At 41.7% G+C, this 26,378-nt stretch overlaps 2 long non-coding RNA genes across 2 annotated transcripts; one reads left to right on the top strand and one right to left on the bottom strand.

The window, feature by feature from the left end:
* Positions 1-1,054: 1,054 nt before the first annotated feature.
* Positions 1,055-2,295, bottom strand: LOC149985198 (uncharacterized). The gene is made up of 2 exons (XR_016488057.1): positions 2,020-2,295; positions 1,055-1,688 (listed from the first exon to the last, which is right to left on the bottom strand). It is a non-coding gene; the product is annotated as an uncharacterized LOC149985198 (long non-coding RNA).
* A 202-nt stretch (positions 2,296-2,497) lies between these two features.
* LOC149985199 (uncharacterized) lies at positions 2,498-5,673 on the top strand. Its single transcript, XR_016488054.1, has 3 exons — positions 2,498-2,751; positions 4,358-4,605; positions 4,919-5,673. It is a non-coding gene; the product is annotated as an uncharacterized LOC149985199 (long non-coding RNA).
* The last annotated feature ends 20,705 nt before the right edge of the window (positions 5,674-26,378 follow it).

Genomic DNA, 26,378 nt, shown 5'->3' on the forward strand with positions numbered 1-26,378 from the left:
GCAAAGCACTAACCTGATTTGACAGCACAATGTAAAAAAAAAAATGTAATCCATCCAGCACAGCTCTTCATGGGCATGCTGCTTGGGAGTTGATGGTTGAATATGAACAAGGGGTGACTGGAGAAGGGGGGAGGAACAGAAACAAGCTACTTATATTTTTTGTTAATGTGTCACAGATCTTTTCATCATAAAATATAACCATGGGATAATTCAAAGTCACTTTCATCACTTGCGAAATGAAATGCAGTGATTATAGGGGAAATCAAATTTGGTTGCTATTAGAGTGCCTTCAAAAACTATTCACACCCCTTGACTTTTTCCACAAATTGTTGTGTTAGTCTGAATTTGAAATATATACATTTTAAAATGTTTTTTTCCCCACCCTGTTGCATAGAACTACAACAACAAAAATACATACATCTTTATGTTACATAATCCTATGCTTGTTTTTATGATAGAAATGTCAAATCACATAGCTTGACAGTAATACAATAAGCAATGTATTTCGAGTTTACTACTGAGAAGGGGCTATAATAAGAGTTTGGTGGGTGCTTATATTGGTCCTATTTCACACATATACTGTACAAGTGTGTGTTAACACACATAACTAAAATCATGCATAAGTCTGTCACTGGGGTCATTACAACAATCAACTTGATCTTATTGATTCATAGTCATGTCTCCCACTGGCTAATCTTTTCTTTTAAATCGACTCGTTAGCCAATATCGTTGTTGACTAAAAATTAAACTACAGTATATATATACAGTACCAGTCAAAAGTCTGGACACACCTACTCATTCAAGGTTTTTTCTTTATTTTACTATTTTCTACATTGTAGAATAATAGTGAAGAAATCAAAACTATGAAATAACACATACCATATGGAATCATGTAGTAAACTAACTGCCTGTAGCTCAGCCCCAGAGGCAAGGATATGCATATTCTTGGTATCATTTGAATGGAAACATTCTGAAGTTTGTGGAAATGTTAATTGAATGTAGGAGAATATAACACAGTAGATCTGGTGGAAGAAAAGAGAAAGAAAGAGCATACGTTTTCTGTTTTTTATTGTTGTAGTATCATCTTTCACATGTACTAGAATCGCCACACAGTCAGATAGGATGCTGGAGATCATTTTGATGGATAACACAAGAGGGCAACTGTAGGTGTGCAAAGTTTCAGACTGATAACTTCAGGAATGGGTGAGCTACATGACATTTAGCATGAAGTCACCCAGGTGTCCCACACAAGTTGCCCAAATGTACCCAAGTGGCCGAATTGGTGAAATGACCTAAAACTATATACAGCAGTGCAAATAACTATATACAACACATAAAAAAGCAATTCTAACACACACACACACACACACACAAAAAAAAATGTTTAAAAAAATATTAGAAAATAAATATAAAAAAAAAAACTGTACACCCCTTGGAAATCCTCGTCACAGTATTTTGCTGCCTGTGCCCTGTCCCATAGCAGTCTCTTTCTGATGTAAAGCAGAGGCAAACTGAACAAGTGGTGCATTTCATGCGACACAGAACACAACGACGCCTCCATGCTGTGCCCTTTTGGCCCTGAGGCACAGTCATGCCTGCAGTAATGAACTGTGGCATATGAACACCACTGGGGGCAGAGGTAGAGCGGGCAGCTTGGCACCGGGCGCTCCCAGTCGGAGTCGCTATCACTGTGAAAGAAAACAATAAAAAAATATTTGTATTGTATGAGCCTTTTATCATCACATAAAATAAACAGATATGTATTGATTGTATAGAGCAGAGGGAACAGTCACTAAGGTGTTCCATTCAACTCCGGCCATTGTTATATACTATAACTATGTGTATATATATATATATATATATATATATATATATATATATACACACACACCCAAACAAACCAACACACACACACACAAAAACAAACTACACATTTCATTGCATTTTTAATTTTTTTTAAAATGTATTTATATATAACATATATATTTTTATATTTCATAAAACGGCATTAGCACTTACCCGTCCAGAAGTATGTCCTGTCCTTGCAGAAACAGCTCCTCAGTTCGTTTGAATCATAACACTCCAAGATTCCTCAAACAAAAAATCTGTCTCACTTTCACTTTTACTTTAGAGTTTGACTTCGCTTTACATGATGTATTCGCCAGGATATCTTCAATGAAATCGTTGAAACTACAACTTTCCGAAATACAGCTGCTGTAAAAAGCCTTACAGCAACTGCTCTGATCGTCAAGGCGAAAATGGAGTTCCCTGCGCGTGCGATTACAACCAAGTAATTGTGGTCCAACCCCAAACCATTACATACTGGAGTTTACCTCAGCTCATTGGACATCTACCCAGCTAGATTTCAAGACGATCAGTGGTCATTGGGCAGAAATATAGTCAATCAATGAAGCTTCGCTAAAATTATTGGTGCGTCAGGTAGTCATTTATCGTTGTCTTCAAATCAGCTCACTTCAGTCAATTCTCCCCGCATAAAAACAATGATGTTTGACTGTGTTGCAAACATCCAGAGGAATGCACTGAAACCCACCATGACTATATAAACGATTGTTTACAGGGACGAATCACGCCGAATGCTCCGTCAAAAATTGATAGAGATGGAATTCACGGCACAAATAGTTTACAAAATGTTTAGATTTAGGCTATAAAAATGGATTTTATCAAAGAAAACGGCACTTCATTTGATCAATGAGATACTCAGGAAGAGAAATAAGAGCAACATATCAGAATGTAAGTCAGAATTTTACCTTCAGATGTGAATGTGTAAAAACTGTCATGGCAGAAAATGTTTCTGTTCTTGATTGCTCTTCTCAAACAAAAGCATGGGATTTGTTCTCTGTAATAGCTATTTTAAATTGGAAAACGTAGTTTGATTACCAAGATTCTAATCTTTTGAAGGGTGTAAGACACTTGCATTTTCAAGAATGTTTAATGTTACGAAATTGTATTTTTAGTTGTCACTCTGAAATTTCCCCTGATGTTGGTCCCTGTACGGGGATCGCTGCCATAACAAGATACAGTACCAGTCAAAAGTCTGGACACACCTACTCATTCAAGGTTTTTTCTTTATTTTACTATTTTCTACATTGTAGAATGTAAGAAATGTGAAGAAATCAAAATTATGAAATAACAATGGAATCATGTAGTAACCAAAAAAGTGTTAAACAAATCAATTTATATTTGAGATTTGAGATTCTTCAACGTAGCCACATTCTATATGATGACAGATTTGCACACTCTTAGCATTCTCTCAACCAGCTTCATGAGGTAGAAACCTGGAATGCATTTCAATTAATAGGTGTGCCTTGTTAAAAGTTCATGTGTGCGATTTCTTTCCTTCTTAATGTGTTTGTGACAAGGTAGGGGTGGTATATAGAATATAGCCCTATTTGGTAAAAGACCAAGTCCATATTATGGCAAGAACAGCTCAAATAAGCAAAGATAAATGACAGTCCATCATTACTTTAAGACATGAAGATCAGCCAATACAGAACATTTCAAGAACTTTGAAAGTTTCTTCAAGTGCACTCGCAAAATACATCAAACGCTATGATGAAACTGGCTCTCATGAGGACCGACACAGGAAATGAAGACCCAGAGTTACCTCTGCTGCAGAGAATAAGTTCATTAGAGTGAACTGAACCTCAGATTGCAGCCCAAATAAATGCTTCACCGAGTTCAAGTAACAGACACATCTCAACATCAACTGTTCAGAGGAGACCGCGTGAATCAGGCCTGCATAGTCGAATTGTTCCAAATAAACCACTATTAAAGGAAACCAATAAGAACAAGAGACTTGCTTGGGCCAAGAAACATGAGCAATGGACATTAGACCAGTGGAAATCTATCCTTTGGTCTGATGAGTGAAAATGTGAGATGTTTGGTTCGAACTGCCGTGTCTTTGTGAGACGCAGTGTAGGTGAACCGATGATCTCTGCGTGTGTGGTTCCCACCGTGAAGCATGAAAGAGGAGGTGTGATGGTGTGGGGGTGCTTTGCTGATGACACTGGTGATTTATTTAGAATTCAAGGCACACGTAACCAGCATGGCTACCACAGCATTCTGCAGCGATACACCATCCCATCTGGTCTGCGCTTTAAAAAATATATATATAATAAAAATATCTTTTTTTACCTTTATTTAACTAGGCAAGTCAGTTAAGAACACATTTTTATTTTCAATGACGGCCTAGGAACAGTGGGTTAACTGCCTGTTCAGGGGCAGAACGACAGATTTGTACCTTGTCAGCTCGGGGGTTTGAACTTGCAACCTTCCGGTTACTAGTCCAACGGTCTAACCACTAGGCTTACTGTGACTATCATTTGTTTTTCAACAGGACAATGACCCAAAACATACAGTACCTCCAGGCTGTGCAAGGTCTATTTGACCAAGAAGGAGAGTGATGGAGTGCTGCATCAGATGACCTGGCCTCCACAATCACATGACCTCAACCCAATTGAGATGGTTTGGGATGAGTTGGACCATTGAGTGAAGGAAAAGCAGCAAACAAGTGCACAGCATATGTGGGAACTCCTTCAAGACTGTTGGAAAAGCATGGGCTATACTCGGCCTTGTCTCAGGGTGGTAAGTTGGTGGTTGAAGAAATCCCTCTAGTGGTGTGGGGGCTGTGCTTTGGCAAAGTGGGTGGGGTTATATCCTGCCTGTTGGCCCTGCCCCCCCCCCCCCCCCCCCCCCCCGGGTATCATCGGATGGGGCCACAATGTCTCCTGACCTTTCCTGTCTCAGCCTCCAGTATTTATGCTGCAATAGTTTATGTGTCGGGGGGCTAGGGTCAGTCTGTTATATCTGGAGTATTTCTCCTGTCTTATCCAGTGTCCTGTGTGAATTTAAGTATGCGCTCTCTAATTCTCTCTTTCTTTCTTTCTCTCTCTCGGAGTTGCTGAGCCCTAGGACCATGCCTCAGGACTACCTGGCATGATGACTCCTTGCTGTCCCCAGTCCACCTGGCCGTGCAGCTGCTCCAGTTTCAACTGTTCTGCCCGCGCTATGGAACCCTGACCTGTTCACCGGACGTGCTACCTGTCCCAGACCTGCTGTTTTCAACTCTCTAGAGACAGCAGGAGCAGTAGAGAACTCTCAATGATCAGCTATGAAAAGCCAACTGACATTTACTCCTGCACCCTCGACAACTACTGTGATTATTATTATTTGACCATGCTGGTCATTTATGAACATTTGAACATCTTGGCCATGTTCTGTTATAATCTCCACCCGGCACAGCCAGAAGAGGACTGGCTACGCCCCATAGCCTGGTTTCTCTCTTGCTTCCTAGGATTTGGCCTTTCTAAGGAGTTTTTCCTAGCCACCGTGCTTCTACACCTACATTGCTTGCTGTTTAGGGTTTTAGGCTGGGGTTCTGTACAGCACTTTGAGGTATCAGCTGATCTAAGAAGGGCTATATAAATAAATTTGATTTGATTCCTCATGAGGCTGGTTGCGAGAATCCAAGAGTGTGCAAAGCTAGCATCAAGGCAAGGGGTGGCTACTTTTAAGAATTTCAAATATAAAATGTTGATTTGTTTGACACTTTTTAGTTACTACCTGATTCCATATATGTATTTCATAGATTTGATTTCCTCAATATTATTCTACAATGTAGAATGTAGTGAAAATAAAGAAACCCTTGAATGACTAGGTGTGTCCAAACTTTTGACTGGTACTGTCACATTCTGACCTTAGTTCTGTTGTTATGTCTTTGTTTTAGTATGGTCAGGGCGTGAGTTGGGTGGGTTGTCTATGTTCTTTTTTCTATGATTTGGGATGTCTGTGTTTGGCCTGGCATGGTTCTCAATTAGAGGCAGCTGTCTATCGTTGTCCCTGATTGAGAACCATACTTAAGTAGCCTGGTTTCACTTTTGAGTTGTGGGTGATTATTTCCTCTTTAGTGTTTTTGTCTTTCACCTTACGGGACTGTTCATTTGTTATTTATTGTTTTGTTCAGTGTTCTAGTACATCATTAAAAGCTATGAACACTTACCACGCTGCGCATTGGTCCGATCTCTCCTACTCCTCCTCCTCAGAAGAGGACGATCGTTACAGGTACTGTATATATATATATATATATATATATATATATACAGTACCTGAGTGTATGACTGTCATCTGGTCCCACTTTACAGTATATCATGCATCGCTAAATCTATGGCTTTACATGGTACTTTTATGTCCAGGTACAGTGAAAGCCCTATGTAACAATGAGCTGGGTTTAGACCGTCGTGAGACAGGTTAGTTTTACCCTACTGATGATGTGTTGTTGCAATAGCAGTCCAGTTGCGTTGTACGTAGCTATTTAAATAGTTTTAGTGAAGCTTGGTGTTAAGTGGCAGGACAAGCAATGTGTTATGACAATGCTGCATATTTTCATGAAATCATTTTCAATTTAAACCACTTTCACAATGTCCAGTGTCTGTTGTTCTGCATCTGTTGCATTATGTGCTACTGCTTCTTATGTGATCTCGGAGGACACCATGATGTGTTTCCAGCCTCCGGTATTTGAGGGAGAGTGTGTAGGGATGGGCGGCCCTGATGCAGTGAGAGGTTCCTGGAGGGGAGCTCCTTGAGCAGCTCTGTGGAGGAAAGGAAAGGCACTTTGGGGCCCTCACTCTTAACAGCTTGGTCTCTGAATAATGTAGAGAGCTGGGAGAAAGAGAGGAGGAGAAGGGAAGTAAATGGAAAGGAGAGGATAGGAATGCCTCTGCCAGCTTTTTAAAAAAGGAAACCTCTCAGACCAATATCTGGATAAAAGGGTTTAAATCTAATTCAAATGCCAAAGATCGAATCCCAGCTACATAAAGGTAGTAATGGATGAAAGTATTTCACTAAATGAAAAAATATAGTCAGGAGAATGTCTGTCTCACTGTAAACAGGAGCAGTCCTCTTCACACACCTGGACCTTAGTCTACAGTAGATAAGCAAACATGAACATTTCTGGCCAGTGATTTTAAAGCAGGGAAACTTTAATCCATTTTACCTCATTTTTACCAGTATGTCACCTGTGCAACTAGATGTGACAAGACTCTAAATCACCTTTATTCCACACACAGACATGCTAATATTAATACTATGCATGCCAGTCTCTCTTCACTAAGAGTTGAGATCTTGCATGGAGCCCCAGGCCGAGGGAGATTGACAGTTATTTTGTGTTTCTTCCATTTGCGAATAATCACACCAACTGTTGTCACCTTCTCACCAAGCTGCTTGGCAATAGTCTTGTAGCCCATTCCAGCCTTGTGTAGGTCTACAATCTTGTCCCTGACATCCTTGGAGAGCTCTTTGGTCTTGGCCATGGTGGAATGTTTGGAATCTGATTGATTGATTGCTTCTGTGGACAGGTGTCTTTTATACAGGTAACAAGCTGAGATCAGGAGCACTCCCTTTAAGAGTGTGCTCCTAATCTCAGTTCGTTACCTGTATAAAAGACACCTGGGAGCCAGAAATCTTTCTGATTGAGAGGGGGTCAAATACTTATTTCCCTCAATAAAATGCAAATCAATTTAAAACATTTTTGACATGCGTTTCTCTGTATTTTTTGTTGTTATTCTGTCTCTCACTTTTCAAATAAACCTACCATTAAAATTAGACTGATCATTTCTTTGTCAGTGGGCAAATGTACAAAATCAGCAGGGGATCAAATACTTTTTTCCCTCACTGTAGCTGTCGCCATTGGTGTTGGCTAATGGGAATCCTAATAAATAAAATCTAAATACAAGGCCCTCCCTCGCTATCCTGATAGCCTAGTGGTTAGAGCGTTGGACTAGTAACCGCAAAGGTTGCAAGATCAAATCCTGAGCCGTTGTTCTGCCCCTGAACAAGGCAGTTAACCCATTGTTCCTAGGCTGTCATTGAAAATAAGAATTTGTTCTTAACTGACTTGCCTAGTTAAATAAAGTTAAAAATAAAATAAAAATCCCTTTGGCAAATCAGACAATTACTCTATCCTCCTGCTTACAAGAAAAACTCAAACAGGAAGTACCAGTGACAGGCTCAATATGGAAGTGGTCCAATGAAAGGGATGCTAAGGTACAGGACTGTGTCACTAGCACATATTGGAATATGTTCCGGGATTCATCCTATAACATTGAGGAGTTTACCACATCAGTCACCGGCTTTATTAATAAGTACATCCACGATGTCGTCACCGTACATACCTCCCCCAACCAGAAGCCAAGGGTTACAGGACACAGCCGCACTGAGCTAACGTTCTGCCGCTTTCAAGGAGCGGGAAGCTTATAAGAAATCCTGCCAGCGACCTCCGACAAACAGGAAACATTTCAATACAGGTCTAAGATCGAATCCTATTATGCTGGCCTCTGGATGTGGCAGTGCTTGCAAACTATCACAGATCACAAATGGAAACTAGAGGTCGACCGATTAATCGGAATGGCCGATTAATGAAGGCCGATTTCAAGTTTTCATAACAATCAGAAATCTGTATTTTTGGACTCCGATTTGGACATTTTTTTTTTTTTACACCTTTATTTAACTAGACAGTTAAGTCATTTAAGAACACATTCTTATTTTCAATGACGGCCTAGGAACGGTGGGTTAACTGCCTTGTTCAGGGGCAGAACGACAGATTTTTACCTTGTCAGCTCCGGGATTCAATCTTGCAACCTTACAGTTAACTAGTCCAACGCGTTAACCACCTGCCTCTCATTGGACTCCACGAGGAGCCTGCCTGTTACGCGAATGCAGTAGAAGCCAAGGTAAGTTGCTAGCTATCATTAAACTTATCTTATAAAAAGCAATCAATCAATTAGAATCAATAGTTAACTACACATGGTTGATGATATTACTAGTTTATCTAGCGTGTCCTGCGTTGCATATAATCGATGCAACGCAGGGGAATGATTTAAAAAAAGCACATTTGCGAAAAAAGCACAATCGTTGGACAACTGCACCTAACCATAAACACCAATGCCTTTCTTAAAATCAATACACAGAAGTATATATTGAAGTATATATTTTTAAACCTACATATTTAGCTAAAAGAAATCCAGGTTAGCAGGCAATATTAACCAGGTGAAATTGTGTAACTTCTCTTGCGTTCATTGCACGCAGAGTCAGGGTATATGCAACAGTTTGGGCAGCCTGGCTCATTGCGAACTAATTTGCCAGAATTTTACGTAATTATGACATAACATTGAAGGTTGTACAATGTTACAGCCACCCGTTAGATAAAATACGGAACGGTTCCGTATTTCACTGAAAGAATAAACGTTTTGCTTTCGAAATGATAGTTTCCTGGATATGACCATATTAATGACCAAAGGCTCATATTTCTGTGTGTTATTATGTTATCATTAAGTCTATGATTTGATATTTGATGGAGCAGTCTGACTAAGCGATGGTAGGCAGCAACAGGCTCGTAAGCATTCATTCAAACAGCACTTTCGTGTGTTTTGCCAGCAGCTCTTCGCAATGCTTCAAGCATTGAGCTGTTTATGACTTCAAGCCCATCAACTCCCGAGATTAGGCTGGTGTAACCGATGTGAAATGGCTAGCTAGTTAGCGGGGTGCGCGCTAATAGCGTTTCAAACGTCACTCGCTTTGAGACTTGGAGTAGTTGTCCCCCTTGCTCTGTATGGGTAATGCTGCTTCGAGGGTGGCTGTTGTCGATGTGTTCCTGGTTCGAGCCCAGGTAGGGGCGAGGAGAGGGACGGAAGCTATACTGTTACACTGGCAACACTAAAGTGCCTATAAGAACATCCAATAGTCAAAGGTATATGAAATACAAATCGTATAGAGAGAAGTAGTCCTATAAATACTATATTAACTACAACCTAAAACCTCTTACCTGGGAATATTGAAGACTCATGTTATTTAAAAGGAACCACCAACTTTCATATGTTCTCATGTTCTGAGCAAGGAACTTAAATGTTAGCTTCTTTTTTTTTACATGGTACATATTGCACTTTTACTTTGTTCTCCAACACTTTGTTTTTGCATTATTTAAACCAAATTGAACATGTTTCATTATTTATTTGAGGCTAAATAGATTTTTCTTGAAGTATTATATTAAGTTAAAATAAGTGTTCATTCAGTTTTGTTGTAATTGTCATTATTACAAATACATTTTTAAAATCGGCCGATTAATCGGTATTGGCTTTTTTTTGGTCCTCCAATAACCGGTATCGGTGTTGAAAAATCATAATCGGTCGACCTCTAATGGAAACCCAGCCACAAGCTGCACAGCGATGCGACCTACCAGATGAGCTAAATGCCTTCTATTTTCGCTTCGAGGAAAGAAACACTGAACCATGCATGAGAGCACCAGCTGTTCTGGATGATTGTGTGATCTCGCTCTTCGTAGCCGATGTGAGTTAGACCTTTAAACAGGTGAACATTCGCAGATGGAATACCAGGACGCATATTCAGAGCATGCGCTGACCAGCTGGCAAGTGTCTTCACTGGCATTTTCAACCTATCCCTGACCCGGTCAGTAATATCAACTTGTTTCAAGCAGACCACCTTAGTCCCTGTGCCCCAAAAAGCCAAGGTAACCTGCCTAAATGACTATCGTCCTGTAGCACTCACATCTATAGCGATGAAATGCTTTGAAAGCCTAATCATGGCTCAGATCGACACCATTAATTCCACTCCAATTCGCATACCGTCCCAACAGATCCACAGATGACGCAATCTCTATTGCACTCCACACTGCCCTCAACCACCTGGACAAAATTAATAACTATGTAAGAATGCTGTTCATTGACTACAACTCAGCATTAGTCCCCTCCAAGCTCATCACCAAGCTCAGGACCTTGGGACTGAACAACTTCCTCTGCAACTGAATCCTGGACTTCCTGACGGGCCACCCCCAGGCAGTGAGGGTAGGCAACAACACATCCCCCCCCCCCCCCCCCCAGAAGTGTGCTTAGTCCTTTCCTGTACTCCCTGTTCACCCATGACTGCCTGGCCAACATCCTCAAGTTTTCTGACAACACAATGTTGGTAGAATTGATCAACGACGACGATGAGGCAGCCTATAGGGAGGACGTCAGAGACATGTCAACGTGATGTTAGGACAACAACCTCTCCTTCAAAGTCAACAAAACAAAGAAGCTGATCGTGGACTACAGGAAACGGAGGGCCGAGCACACCCCCAACCACATCGATGGGGATGTTGTGGAACAGGCTGAGAGATTGAAGTTCCTCTGTGTCCACATCACTAAGGTTAACATGTTCCACACACACTCACACAATTGTGAAGAGGGCATGACAGTGCCTCTTACCCTTCAGAAGGCTGAAAAGATTTGGCCAAACCCTCCCAAACCCTGACGACGCTTGGCCAATTGTGCGTCGCCCCACGGACCTCCCGGTCACGGAGCCTGGGCGCAAACCCAGTCTCTGGTGGTACAGCGCCCTTAACCGCTGCGCCACCCGGGAGGCCAGGGAAGGCTTTCTACTAGATGGACCAGGCTTGCAGTATACGTTCCAATTCAGAACAAAGGTGTTCAATGGGGTTGAGGTCAGGGCTTTGTGCAGGCCAGTCAAGTTCTTCCACACCGATCTCGACAAACCACTTCTGTATGGACCTCGATTTTTTCACGTGGGCATTGTCATCCTGAAAAAGGAAAGAGCCTTCTCCAAACTGTTGCCACAAAATTGGAATGTCATTGTATGCTGTCATGCTATCAGCACTTCACCCACCACTTTACAATGTGAGCTGGAGGCAGTAAGCATTTTGAAAACATACTTACTTTTTTTAAAATCTGAATGTTTTATTTCATATTATGAGGCATGTCTTACCTTGCTTCAAAGTAGTCTATTGGCAAAATCTGACCATGAAAGCTTGGAGGCAATTTTTTAATCAATCAATCAATCAATCAATCAAATGTATTTATAAAGCCCTTTTTACATCAGCCGATGTCACAAAGTGTTATACAGAAACCCAGCCTAAATCCCCAAACAGCAAGCAATGCAGATGTAGAAGCATGGTGGCTAGGAACAACTCCCTAGAAAGGCATGAACCTAAAAAGAAACCTAGAGAGGTACCAGGCTCTGAGGGGTGGCCAGTCCTCTTCTGGTTGTTCCGGGTGGAGATTATAACAGTACATGGCCAAGATGTTCAAACATTCATAGATGACCAGCATGGTCAAATAATAATAATCACAGTGGTTGTAGAGGGTGCAACAGGTCAGCACCTCAGGAGTAAATGTCAGTTGGCTTTTCATAGCCGATCATTCAGAGTTAGAGACAACAGGTGTGATAGAGAGAGAGAGTTGAAAACAGCAGGTCCGGGAAAAGGTAGCACGTCCAGTGAACGGGTCAGGGTTCAATAGCCACAGGCAGAAAAGTTGAAACTGGAGCAGCAGCACGACTAGGTGAACTAGGGACAGCAAGGAGTCATCAGGCCAGGTAGTCCTGAGGCATGGTCCTAGGGCTCAGGTCCTCCGAGAGAAGAGAGAAAGGTAGAAAGAGAGAGAGAGAAAGAGAGAGAAAATTAGAGAGAACATACTTAAATTCACACAGGACACCAGACAAGACAGGAGAAATACTCCAGATATAACAGACTGACCCTAGCCTCCCAACACATAAACTATTGCTGTATAAATACTGGAGGCTGACACAGGAGGGGTCGGGTGACACTGTGGTCCCGTCCGATGATACGCCCGGACAGGGCCAACCAGGCAGGATATAACGCCAAAGCACAGCCCCCACACCAGTGGAAGGATATCTTCAACCACCAACTTACTACCCTGAGACAAGGCCGAGTATAGCCCACGAAGATCTCCCCTCGGCACGAACCCGAGGGGGGCACCAAACCTGGACAGGAAGATCACGTCAGTGACTCAACCCACTCAAGTGACGCACCCCTCCTAGGGACGGGATGTAAGAGCACCAGTAAGCCAGTGGCTCGGACCCCGTAATAGGGTTAGAAGCAGAGAATCCCGGTGGAGAGAGGGGAACTGGCCAGGCAGAGACAGCAAGGGTGGTTCATCGCTCCAGTGCCTTCTGTTCACCTTCACACCCCTGGGCCAGACTACACTCAATCATGGGACCTGCTGAAGAGATTAGTTTTCAATAAAGACTTAAAGGTCGAGACGGAGTCTGCGTCTATCACATGGATAGGCAGATCAATCCATACAAATTGAGCTCTATAGGAGAAAGCCCTGCCTCCAGCTGTTTGCTTATAAATTCTAGGGATATTAAGGAGGCCTGCGTCTTGTGATCGTAGTGTACGTGTAGGTATGTACGGCACGACCAAATGGGAGAGATAGGTACGAGCAAGCCCACGTAATGCTTTGTGGGTTAGCAGTAAAGCCTTGAAATCAGCCCTAGCCTTAACAGGAAGCTAGTGTAGAGAGTAATATGATCAAATTTTTTGGTTCTAGTCAAGGTTCTAGCAGCCGTGTTTAGCAATAACTGAAGTTTATTTAGTGCTTTATCCGGGTAGCAGAAAAGTAGATTATTGCAGTAGTCTAATCTAGAAGTGACAAAAGCATGGATTCATTTTTCTGCATAATATTTGGACCGAAAGTTTCAGATTTTTGCAATGTTATGAAGAAGAAGAAGAAAAAATAAGAAAAAAGCTGTCCTTGAAATAGTCTTAATATGTTTGTCAAAAGAGAGATCAGGGTCCAGAGTAATGCCGAGGTCCTTCACAGTTTTATTTGAGACGACTGTACAACCATCAAGATTAAGATTACAGATTACATTGACCCTCCCTCCCTTTTGTACACTGCTGCTACTCGCTGTTTGTTTGTTACCTATGCATAGTCACTTTGCCCTCACCTACATGTACAGATTACCTCAACTAGCCTGTACCCCAGCACACTGACTCGGTACCGGTTCCCACTGTATATAGCCTCGTTATTGTTACTCTTATTGTGTTACTGTTATTGGCACTGTTGGTTAAGGGCTTGTAAGTAAGCATTTCACGGTAAAGTCTACACTTGTTGTATTCGCCACATTTGGCAAATAAAGTTTGATTTGATTTTGATTTGAATTGAAGATCTCTTTGTTTCTTGGGACCTAGAACTAGCATCTCTGTTTTGCCCGAGTTTAAAAGTAAAGAATTTGCCGCCATCCACTTCCTTATGTCTGAAACACAGGCTTCCAGGGAGGGCAATTTTGGGGCTTCACCAGGTTTCATTGAAATGTACAGCTGTGTATCATCTGCATAGCAGTGAAAGTTAACATTATGTTTCCAAATTACATCACCAAGATGTCAAATATATAGTAAAAACAATAGTGGTCCTAAAACGGAACCTTGAGGAACACTGAAATTTACAGTTGATTTGTCAGAGGACAAACCATCCACAGAGACAAACTGATATCTTTCCGACAGATAAGATCTAAACCAGGCCAGAACTTGTCCGTGTAGACCAATTTGGGTTTCCAATTTCTCCAAAAGAATGTGGTGATTGATGGTGTCAAAAGCAGTACTAAGGTCTAGGAACACGAGGACAGATGCAGAACCTTGGTCTGACACCATTAAAATATAATTTACCACCTTCATGAGTGCAGTCTCAGTGCTAAAATGGGGTCTAGAACCAGATTGAAACATTTCGTATACATTGTTTATCTTCAGGGAGGCAGTGAGTTGCTGTGCAACAGCTTTTTCAACATTTTTTTTGAGGAATGGGAGAGTCGATATACTGTAGGCCAATAGTTTTTTATATTTTCTGGGTCAAGGTTCGGCTTTTTCAAGAGAGGCTTTATTACTTCCACTTTTAGTGAGTTTGGTACACATCCGGTGGATAGGAAGCCATTTATTATGTTCTACATAGGAGGGCCAAGAACAGGAAGCAGCTCTTTCAATAGTTTAGTTGGAATAGGGTCCAGTATGCAGCTTGAAGGTTTAGAGGCCATTACTATTTTCATGAATGTGTCAAGAGATATTGGATTAAAAAACTTGAGTGTCTCCCTTGATTATAGCATGGGCATAATGCTGTGTAAATGGTGATGCACTTCACTGGGTAGTGTTGCTGGGGGACACCATGTTAGCAGCTTACATGCGGCTTTTAACTTGATTAATTACTAGATCATGACCCTGAGGCTGCACTGGTAACCACAGATGAGTGTTTTAAGTGCTTCATCTTATTTTAATATTTCCTGGCGGCTGACAAGTCCAGGATTGCATAACCCATGGTAAGTGAGACTGCCTGCCATAGATTTAGGGAACATCACAGAAAGATGCATATCATTGGATCCAATTAGGTGGAACAGATATGTCTGATATAACAGTGTAATATAACAGAAACATGACAGGTGTAAATCCAAACTGTACAGAGCAAACAGGATTTGGCTTTGCAAGTCAGCTTATCAAACATCCTGTAATGCCCCCACTAGACTTGACCATGGTGTGACCTTCAACCTTCCCCTGGTGTAAAGAAGTACTTACTGTGTGTATTTAGGGAGTAATGAGATAAGAGAAATCCAAACAAATCCTCCACCTGGGAAAAAATAAGACATCGGAACGCATGTTAATGCATTGGCCTCATTCATTATGGTTAGATTTATACTGGACCTTCTCTGCTGGATTCTACTGTTCTGTCAACAAACTGTAGGTACAACATCTATTATAGCCCTTCAGTTCTAGCATGCCCATGATATACATGACTAGGCCAAGAGAATAAACATCAAGGCAATGCATTTTTTACTCTGCATAGGTATTTCATGCTACAGCACAATAAACATAAAGTTCAAATGCAGAGACTCATTGAGTGCTTTTTGAAGCTGTGCTGTACAAAAAAATGCTGGGTTGTTTGGGTGACCAATCTGCTGGGTTGCAGGCATTGGGTCATTTAGTTGGGTTATTTTCTTTAAAAAGTGCAAGGTTGGGTTTTTAATGCTGGGTTATTGAGATATGACCCAGTGGGTGGGTTAATTCTCCCACCAAATCCAGAAGATCAAATTGATCCGGGAAGCTTGTGAATGAGGACTGTTGCAGCAAGTCTACTAGACAGTGGAGCCAGCGCTGAGGGGAGTTACTGTCCAACGGACAAATAGGTATTACTTTTCAACAGACAACTGGGCAAGGTACTGTGGCTGACCAAAAACGGTGAGTAAAAAGCTAGCTAACATTACTAATTATCCATTCAGGTTAAATAGACCTAGCTATCGGCTCATTCAGCCGACAGAAACTTTCAACCGGTTTTCCCCATTAAGCAGCGAGTCGGAGTCAGAGGCCGAGTCTTCTCTGGTCTCTACTCCTCCCGTTACGGGGTCTGAGACGCCGAAGCTTCCCACCATTAGCTCTGACAAATTGAAAACTCTAGTCATTGGCGACTCCATTACCCGCAGTATTAGACTTAAAACAAATCATCCAGCGCTCATACACTGTTTACCAGGGGGCAGGGCTACCGACGTTAAGGCTAATCTGAAGATGGTGCTGGCTAAAGCTAAAACTGGCGAGTGTAGAGAGTATAGAGATATTGTTATCCATGTCGGCACCAACGATGTTAGGATGAAACAGTCAGAGATCACCAAGCGCAACATAGCTTCTGCGTGTAAATCAGCTAGAAAGATGTGTCGGCATCGAGTAATTGTCTCTGGCCCCCTCCCAGTTAGGGGGAGTGATGAGTCTCACAACTCAATCGCTGGTTGAAAACTGTTTTCTGCCCCTCCCAAAAGATAGAATTTGTAGATAATTGGCCCTCTTTCTGGGACTCACCCACAAACAGGACCAAGCCTGACCTGCTGAGGAGTGACGGACTCCATCCTAGCTGGAGGGGTGCTCTCATCTTATCTATCAACATAGACAGGGCTCTAACTCCTCTAGCTCTACAATGAAATAGGGTGCAGGCCAGGAAGCAGGCTGTTAGCCAGCCTGCCAGCATAGTGGAGTCTGCCACTAGCACAGTCAGTGTAGTCAGCTCAGCTATCACCATTGAGACCGTGTCTGTGCCTCGACCTAGGTTGGGCAAAACTAAACATGGCGGTGTTCGCCTTAGCAATCTCACAAGGATAAAGACCACCTCCATTCCTGTCATTATTGAAAGAGATCATGATACCTCACATCTCAAAATAGGGCTACTTAATGTTAGATCCCTTACTTCAAAGGCAATTATAGTCAATGAACTAATCACTGATCATAATCTTGATGTGATTGGCCTGACTGAAACATGGCTTAAGCCTGATGAATTTACTGTGTTAAATGAGGCCTCACCTCCTGGCTACACTAGTGACCATATCCCCCGTGCATCCCGCAAAGGCGGAGGTGTTGCTTACATTTACGATAGCAAATTTCAATTTACAAAAAACAAAATGATGTTTTCGTCTTTTGAGCTTCTAGTCATGAAATTTATGCAGCCTACTCAATCACTTTTTTTTAACTTTTTATTCCTCATTGAGTTCCCTGAATTCCAATCGGACCTTGTAGTCATAGCAGATAATATTCTAATATTTGGTGACTTTAATATTCACATGGAAAAGTCCACAGACCCACTCCAAAAGGCTTTCGGAGCCATCATCGACTCAGTGGGTTTTGTCCAACATTTCTCTGGACCCACTCACTGTCACAGTCATACTCTGGACCTAGTTTTGCCCCATGGAATAAATGTTGTGGATCTTAATGTTTTTCCTCATAATCCTGGACTATCGGACCACCATTTTATTACGTTTGCAATTGCAACAAATAATCTGCTCAGACCCCAACCAAGGAACATCCAAAGTTGTGCTATAAATTCTCAGACAACACAAAGATTCCTTGATGTCCTTCCAGATTCCCTCTGTCTACCCAAGGACGCCAGAGGACAAAAATCAGTTAACCACCTAACTCAATTTAACCTTGCGCAATACCCTAGATGCAGTTGCACCCCTAAAAACTAAAAACATTTCTCATAAGAAACTAGCTCCCTGGTACACAGAAAATACCCGAGCTCTGAAGCAACACCAAAATGGCGCCACACCAAACTGGAAGTCTTCCGACTAGCTTGGAAAGACAGTACCGTGCAGTACCGAAGAGCCCTTACTGCTGCTCGATCATCCTATTTTTCTAACTTAATTGAGGAAAATAAGAACAATACGAAATTCCTTTTTGATACTGTCGCAAAGCTAACTAAAAAGCAGCATTCCCCAAGAGAGGATGGCTTTCACTTTAGCAGTGATAAATTCATGAACTTCTTTGAGGAAAAGATTATGATTATTAGAAAGCAAATTACGGACTCCTCTTTAAATCTGTGTATTCCTTCAAAGCTCAGTTGTTCTGAGTCTGCACAACTCTGCCAGGACCTAGGATCAAGAGAGACGCTCAAGTGTTTTAGGACTATATCTCTTGACACAATGATGAAAATAATCATGGCCTCTAAACCTTCAAGCTGCATACTGGACCCTATTCCAACTAAACTACTGAAAGAGCTGCTTCCTGTGCTTGGCCCTCCTATGTTGAACATAATAAACGGCTCTCTATCCACCGGATGTGTACCAAACTCACTAAAAGTGGCAGTAATAAAGCCTCTCTTGAAAAAGCCAAACCTTGACCCAGAAAAGAAAAAAAACTATCGGCCTATATCGAATCTTCCATTCCTCTCAAACATTTTAGAAAAGGCTGTTGCGCAGCAACTCACTGCCTCCCTGAAGACAAACAATGTATACGAAATGCTTCAGTCTGGTTTTAGACCCCATCATAGCACTGAGACTGCACTTGTGAAGGTGGTAAATTACATTTTAATGGCATCGGACCGAGGCTCTGCATCTGTCCTCGTGCTCCTAGACCTTAGTGCTGCTTTTGATACCATCGATCACCACATTCTTTTGGAGAGATTGGAAACCCAAATTGGTCTACATGGACAAGTTCTGGCCTGGTTTAGATCTTATCTGTCGGAAAGATATCAGTTTGTCTCTGTGAATGGTTTGTCCTCTGACAAATCAACTGTAAATTTCGGTGTTCCTCAAGGTTCCGTTTTAGGACCACTATTGTTTTCACTATATATTCTACCTCTTGGGGATGTCATTCGAAAACATAATGTTAACTTTCACTGCTATGCAGATGACACACAGCTGTACATTACAATGAAACATGGTGAAGCCCCAAAATTGCCCTTGCTAGAAGCATGTGTTTCAGACATAAGGAAGTGGATGGCTGCAAACTTTCTACTTTTAAATTCGGACAAAACAGAGATGCTTGTTCTAGGTCCCAAGAAACAAAGAGATCTTCTGTTGAATCTGACAATTAATCTTAATGGTTGTACAGTTGTCTCAAATAAAACTGTGAAGGACCTCGGCGTTACTCTGGACCCTGATCTCTCTTTTGAAGAACATATCAAGACCATTTCAAGGACAGCTTTTTTCCATCTACGTAACATTGCAAAAATCAGAAACTTTCTGTCCAAAAATGATGCAGAAAAATGTATCCATGCTTTTGTCACTTCTAGGTTAGACTACTGCAATGCTCTACTTTCCGGCTACCCGGATAAAGCACTAAATACATTTCAGTTAGTGCTAAATACGGCTGCTAGAATCCTGACTAGAACCAAAAAATTTGATCATATTACTCCAGTGCTAGCCTCCCTACAATGGCTTCCTGTCAAAGCAAGGGCTGATTTCAAGGTTTTACTGCTAACCTACAAAGCATTACATGGGCTTGCTCCTACCTATCTCTCTGATTTGGTCCTGCCGTACATACCTACACGTACGCTACGGTCACAAGACGCAGGCCTCCTAATTGTCCCTAGAATTTCTAAGCAAACAGCTGGAGGCAGGGCTTTCTCCTATAGAGCTCAATTTTTATGGAACGGTCTGCCTACCCATGTCAGAGACGCAAAGTCTTTACTGAAGACTTATCTCTTCAGTGGGTGATATGATTGAGTGTAGTCTGGCCCAGGAGTGGGAAGGTGAACGGAAAGGCTCTGCAACGAACCGCCCTTGCTGTCTCTGTCTGGCCGGTTCCCCTCTTTCCACTGGGATTCTCTGCCTCTAACCCTATTACAGGGGCTGAGTCACTGGCTTACTGGGGCTCTCTCATGCCGTCCCTGGAAGGGGTGCGTCACCTGAGTGGGTTGATTCACTGATGTGGTCATCCTGTCTGGGTTGGCGTCCCCCCTTGGGTTGTGCCATGGCGGAGATCTTTGTGGGCTATACTCAGCCTTGTCTCAGGATGGTAAGTTGGTGGTTGAAGATATCCCTCTAGTGGTGTGGGGGCTGTGCTTTGGCAAAGTGGGGTTATATCCTTCCTGCTTGGCCCTGTCCGGGGGTGTCCTCGGATGGGGCCACAGTGTCTCCTGACCCCTCCTGTCTCAGCCTCCAGTATTTATGCTGCAGTAGTTTATGTGTCGGGGGGCTAGGGTCAGTTTGTTATATCTGGAGTACTTCTCCTGTCCTATTCGGTGTCCTGTGTGAATTTAAGTGTGCTTTCTCTAATTCTCTCTTTCTGTCTTTCTTTCTCTCTCTCGGAGGACCTGAGCCCTAGGACCATGCCCCAGGACTACCTGACATGATGACTCCTTGCTGTCCCCAGTCCACCTGCCTTATTATTATTCGACCATGCTGGTCATTTATGAACATTTGAACATCTTGGCCATGTTCTGTTATAATCTCCACCCGGCACAGCCAGAAGAGGACTGGCCACCCCACATAGCCTGGTTCCTCTCTAGGTTTCTTCCTAGGTTTTGGCCTTTCTAGGGAGTTTTTCCTAGCCACCGTGCTTCTACACCTGTATGGCTTGCTGTTTGGGGTTTTAGGCTGGGTTTCTGTACAGCACTTTGAGATTTCAGCTGATGTACGAAGGGCTGTATAAATACATTTGATTTGATTTGATCATAATTACATATTATCTCAGTCATTGACAATTTTAGATCATGTTAGCTAGCAAGCTAGCTAGTAAAACACTCCAGCAGTTAGTTAGCTAGCTAATTAACTACTTACCTAACGTTTGCTAACTTAGCTGGCTAGCTAAGTATTTTTTTCGTCAGTAATTTTACCAGGCAGGTGACCCGTGATACAAGTCAATATTCGACATTCATCCATATCTGAGGACGTCAGGAGATGGCGTGGAAACCGGCCACTAGGGGCAACAGTGAGAGCTATTACCTTCAAGTAGGTTTCGGTTTTGCTAGGGCATTGTGGACAGGGATGGCGGATGGGCGTAACCTCTGGTTCCGTGTTCAAATCCAGCGATAGAAAGTCATTTTTAATTAAAAAAATTCAGCCTATCCCAAACCTTAACCCTTACCTTAACTATTCAGAGTGAATGCATAACTTTAAGAATTCTGAGTAAATGCCTAAACTTAACCTTAAACCCTTTGAAATATTACTTTGGAACGACTTAGAGATTCGATTTTTTGAGAAACATGAATGAACGTCTAATTCTGACTTGCGACCAGTGGCGATTTTAGCATGTCAATCATGTTCGGTTTTGGGGGGATGCATGCCAGCAAAGCCACTACACAACACAACACTAAACAATACATTAACTGCACTATAACTGTGACAAATGGTACCCACAAACTGTTAGGGCCTAAATAAAGCTGTCCCAACAACAGTCCCAAAACATTACCACTGCTACACCTGGCTATCAGTGGAGCCTTGTCTGGCAGCGAAACAGTTAATTCAGCCTCATTTACTGCCTTTTTAAAAAACATAGCTAATATGGCTGACTTGCTTAAACAAATGTGGTTTCTACTGACAATTGAGATATACAAACTATGGCATAAGGGGACTCAGAACTGGAAAATCTGACTTCAGTTGAGTTCAAGACAACTGGGAACTCAGGAAAAAATTAGCTCCGACTGGGAAAATAGGTTTTGAAAGGTCATCCAACTCGGAATTGTAAGTCGGGAATTTGGGCCTCTTTCTAGAGCTACGACCTGAAGATCACTGACGTCATCATGATTCAACCTTTTTTGGAGTTCCCAGTTGTCTTGAAAGCACCATAAATCCAGAGAATGCCAGACTTTGATGGGAAATGTTTGATGACAATATTTGTGACAACAAGGTGAGTCCATAAATGTATTGTATGCTGCTGCATAAATGATGTAATATTCCAGTGAGATATGTATACTGTAGCTAAGAAAGTAATACTAAGTGTATGTTGTGTAGTAAGCTGTTAGTAACCCATGTGTCGCCCTCACCCTAATAATGTGGTCCCTTTTCCCCTCTTTAGCCTACTGTTCTGACTTGGTGGTGCACATGTAGCCTATAGCCTGTTTTAGAGAAACGTCATCATTGAATATTGTAAGAGCTTTCATTGTCTGCTTATATGCCCCTTTTATTTATCCTACAGTTCTGACTTGGTGTGTAGGGAGAATACTGTAAGAATGATCCATGTTCTGAATTTTGTTGCTGTACATTTCAAAAGAGCTGAACAAATAGTTATATTGTCTACATCCGTCCTAGCTCGCTCATTAATGTCTTAATCGAAATTACAGATGGCCTCTTATCCACTCGTTGTCCCCTTATGCCATAGTTTGTACATCTCAATTGTCAGTAGAAACCACATTTGTTTTAGCAAGTCAGCCATATCAGCTATGTTTTCTTAAAAGGCAGTAAATGAGGCTGAATGAGCTGTTTCGCTGCCAGACAAGGCTCTGCTGATAGCCAGGTGTAACAATGGTAAGGTGTTGACTCTTCTGATGGGAATGCCTTATCTACATGTACATATCTACATGTACATACTACCTCAATCAGGCCAACTAACCGGTGCCTGTATGTAGCCTCGCTAGTTATAGCCTCGCTACTGTATATAGCCTCGCTACTGTATATAGCCTCGCTACTGTTATTTTTCACTGTCTTTTTACTGTTGTTTTTATTTCTTTACTTACCTATTGTTCACCTTATACCTTTTTTGCACTGTTGGTTAGACTGTAAGTAAGCATTTCACTGTAAGGTTTCACTGTACACCTGTTGTATTCGCAGCACGTGACAAATAAACTTTGATTGGATTTATGTAGGCCCTAACAGTTTGTGGGCACCGTTTGTCACTGTTATAGTCAAATTCATGTATTGTTTAGTGTTGTGTAGTGGCTTTGCTGGCATGCATCCCACATTTTTTGGGGAGTTTACCCCACCAAGATTTACATTCTAAAATCACCACTGCACAGGAGGTTGGTGACACCTTATTTGGGGAGGATGGGCTCATGGTAGTGGCTGGAGCAGAATAGATGGAATGGTATCAAATACATCAAACACATGGTTGCCATGTGTTTAATGCCATTACATTTGCTCCAGTTCAGCCTTTACTATGAGCCATTCTCCCCTCAGCAGCCTCCACTGAATATATATGCAAAGTTTTGACTTAAAAATGTCAGCATTTAAAAGAAAAAATCCTCTCATCAGGCAAAACCTGTCTTAACCAATAAAGCACAGGTGGGGTCTACCAGGCTCAGCCTCCCCTTGTGTTACCCCAAACTTCACTAAATACAACATCCCCAAATGGGCACTTATATACATTTGGCCACACATATTTTTGATGCACAGGGCAGGTATATCTATGTATGTTAAAGTACAGCCTTCACACAACATTAAACATGACGGAAAAAACGGACACATGCTCTCCAAACAAAGACAACTAAGAAATTGACAGTAAACTGGTAAATACAATTAAATGAACCAAAAGTTATTTATCAGAAGTGTTGCGCAGCTTGTGAGCGCTCCAAACAACATTTCCACTTGGAGAATGGTATGAATGTATAGGCTATTATATTTAATGAATTATCAAAATGTCAATAACCAATAGTTGAGAGAGATGTGCCTATAGCGCATCTTCGCCACACACCCCTCGCCTTATTCTGGTCTCTAAAATTTAAATTAGGCTTCTTGAAACACATTCCTCAAACATAGGCAGTAATCTCAAACATTGTCAGGACATAGCCGTGGTCATTTTCCCTTCAACTGAAATCATTATAGTTCAGAACTTCTAACCACCCTCATTAAACACACACACTACCCAAACTAATGGATATGTGACAGCAAGGCAGAATGGCATAATCCAAACGAGCACTGGGTGCATAATAAATACTGACCAACATGGTATGTCCATTTGGTGAATGTAGATTGGCGGCGCAAATAAAGGAACATCATAGCACTTGCCCCAAAGCTGATGAACACTTTGCCCAGGCCCTAAACACTGTCCACTATCAATTTGGCAATTCGGGGGCACTAACTTCCCAGCATGGGCCTTTGTTGAAGCAGGTAACAATGCACAGTGGACACTGGTGGATCCGGGGACAGGTATTACAGCCATATCTCTCCCAGGCACATGCAGGGTAAAATGCATCTAAATGCAAATGCAAGTGATTTCCTGCTTCACATTTAGACAAAATTACAATTTGTTGCAGCTTTGTAGTCTCTCTCAGCCCAAATGTCTTATCTTGGAGAAAGAAAGTATCAGGATGAGAAGGGCTATCTCAACTATTCTCAGATTTTCAGAAATCTTAAGAGAAATGCTGGTTTGAGATATTAAACTTACTGTATCTTTTAAATTAGCTAGCAGTGCTGTATGTTTCTCTAGTGGACCAGCGCTGCTGATGTTTTATGCTTCCAGGGCAGAAAGGGCATTTTTGGCCTGCCTGCATGAAGCCTCTGAACCTGGCTAGCTGTTGGAGACATCCTGTTGGTCCACCTGAAAGACATCGTGAAGCTCATATTCAAATGAAAGAAGACACCTTGTTATTACAGTGTTCTATGTGCAGTGACCATAAACTGGCCATCCGTAGTATATGATTTTCTGGCAACAGATGGCGCCAGAAGTACATTATTTTTAACATTGTAGGCCAGAACAAAGTTACATTTCCGTTTTGAAGTGGTGGGAAAAGTACCCAATTGTCATACTTGAGTAAAAGTAAAGATACCTTAATAGAAAATGACTCAAGTGAAAGTGAAAGTCAACCAGTAAAATACTACTTGAGTAAAAGTCTAAAAGTATTGGGTTTGAAATATACTTAAGTATGAAGAGTAAATGTAATTTCAAAAATATGTTTAAGTCTCAAAAGTAAAAGTATAAATCATCTCAAATTCATTATATTGGGCAAACCAGACAGCACAATTGTATCGTTAAATTTTTTTTTAACGAATAGTCAGGGGCACACCTGTTCTGCTAAGCATTCAAAATGTACTTTTGGGTGTCAGGGAAAATGTAAGGAGTAGAAAGTACATTATTTTCTTTAGGAATCTAGTAAGTAAAAGTTGTCAAAATATAAATAGTAAGGTACAGATACCAAAGCAAACTACTTAGTAGTACTTGAAAGTATTTTTACTTAAGTACTTTAACCACTGCCCTTATTTGAGATGGAAAAAGAGTGCTGGGTGAGTGATTATTGAAGGGCTCATTGTGGGCAAGTGTTGTACAAAGGTTGCTGCAAGTTTGAAAGGTAGCCTATATGCCAGCCTTAAATATAAGTCAAACATTTACATGTTACTATTTTCCATTCATGTATATGTGTATGGACCAAAATAATTTGATTTGATGTTTTGCACTTTGGTGTTTCTTTTTGTAATTGCCTTCAGTTTTGTTTAATCATGTCACATGTTTTCCCAATTATAGGCTTGATTTAATTTATATTTCATAATTTGTTTTTATGTTTAAAAAATTGTTTACCTAAAACTTAACTACACTGAACAAAAATATAAATTAAACAATTTCAAAGATTTTACTGAGTTACTGTAACAAAGATGCTGAGAGTCGAGAAGCAGGTGAAACATTTAATAATACAACAAACGAGACACCATAACAGCAGCATCTACGCATAAACACAGGAACAATAGTGACTGAGGAAAGAACCAAAGGAAGTGACAGATATAGGGGAGGTAATCAGGAAGGTGATGGAGTCCAGGTGAGTATCATGATGACGTGCAGGTGTGTGTAATGATTGATGCCAGGTGTGCGTAATGATGAATCCCAGGACCGGTGGTTAGTATGCCGGCAAAGTCGAATGCTGGAGGGGAGGAGTGGGAGTAGACGTGACAGTTCCAGTTCATATAAGGTAATAGGAACTGGAACACGCTGTCGTACATGTCAATCCAGAGCATCCCAAACATGCTCAATAGATGACATGTCTGGTGAGTATGCAGGCCATCGAAGAACTTGGACATTGTCAACTTCCAGGAATTCTGTATAGATCCTTGCGTCATGGGATTGTGCATTATCATGCTGAAACATGGTTATTGCGGGATCAGGATAAGGATCTCGTCATGGTATCTTTGTGCTTTAAAATTGTCATCGATAAAATGCAATTGTGTTCATTGTCCGTAGCTTATGCCTGCCCATAGCATAAACCCATTGCCACCATGGGGCTCTGTTCACAACGTTGACATCAGCAAACCACTCGACCACACGATGCCATACCGTGATTCATTGAAGGTGAGCATTTGCCCACTGAAGTTGGTTATGATGCCGAACTGCAGTCAGGTCAAGACCCTGGTGAGGATGACGAGTGTGCAGATGAGCTTTCCTG

The sequence above is a fragment of the Oncorhynchus mykiss genome, chromosome 2 (assembly GCF_057628025.1).
Source record: "Oncorhynchus mykiss isolate SJ-2025 chromosome 2, ASM5762802v1, whole genome shotgun sequence".
In the NCBI taxonomy this organism is placed as follows: Eukaryota; Metazoa; Chordata; class Actinopteri; order Salmoniformes; family Salmonidae; genus Oncorhynchus; species Oncorhynchus mykiss.